Source organism: Monopterus albus, unplaced genomic scaffold (assembly GCF_001952655.1).
Source record: "Monopterus albus unplaced genomic scaffold, M_albus_1.0 scaffold77.1, whole genome shotgun sequence".
NCBI lineage: Eukaryota > Metazoa > Chordata > Actinopteri > Synbranchiformes > Synbranchidae > Monopterus > Monopterus albus.
The window spans coordinates 1,286,218-1,286,862 of NW_018127957.1; the positions used below are offsets into that span (position 1 = coordinate 1,286,218).

Here is a 645-nt window from a genome sequence, read left to right on the forward strand (position 1 = left end):
TCACCACTCTGGAATGGAGCTCTGTGTGGTCAAAAGAAATAAAAGTATTTATCTTATGCTCAGAATGTGCCTGGAGTTTTTATCTCCACAGAAGTTTATAATGTAATGATGGGTGTGTACTTCTGGACAGTGTAAAAACCATGACAGGCATGGTTCAAAACCACCCTCTTATATTTTTATCCAAGCTTGGAATGTAAACCCAGCTCCATCTCTTACATCTCTACTCAGTTTTGCCAGCTTCCTCATTGAACAGGGGCTCTAAAGCCAGGCAGCCCTGTCACTGGACCAACTGGAGACACCAGACTGAGCTTGGCTGCTCCCTTTCTCTACCTGTGTACCTGCAGTACAGGGCTAGCCAAACCTGCTCAGGTACCCAACAGTGGCACCTCATCTCAGTAAAAAAAACAAACTGCCGACCGGTGGTGTTGGTTCACCACCATCATGTCCTATTATAACACCAGTACTGCATCGCATGCATATCACAGCCACTGGAGCTGTTTTCAGCTCAGCTAACTTGATCTAAATGCTGCATGAAGCATGGATGGATATCTCGTGTTCTGGAATGCATTTGCTGGTCCCACTGGATGTTAATTAAAGACACAGTTGTCTGTAAATATGTGTCACATCCTCCACTGACTCAGTAAC

General features: G+C 45.0%; 1 protein-coding gene across 7 annotated transcripts in view; it reads left to right on the top strand.

Annotated features, from left to right (window-relative positions):
• Nucleotides 1-645, top strand: part of phactr4a (phosphatase and actin regulator 4a) — a 30,861-nt gene that overhangs the window by 23,621 nt on the left and 6,595 nt on the right. The window lies entirely within an intron of this gene.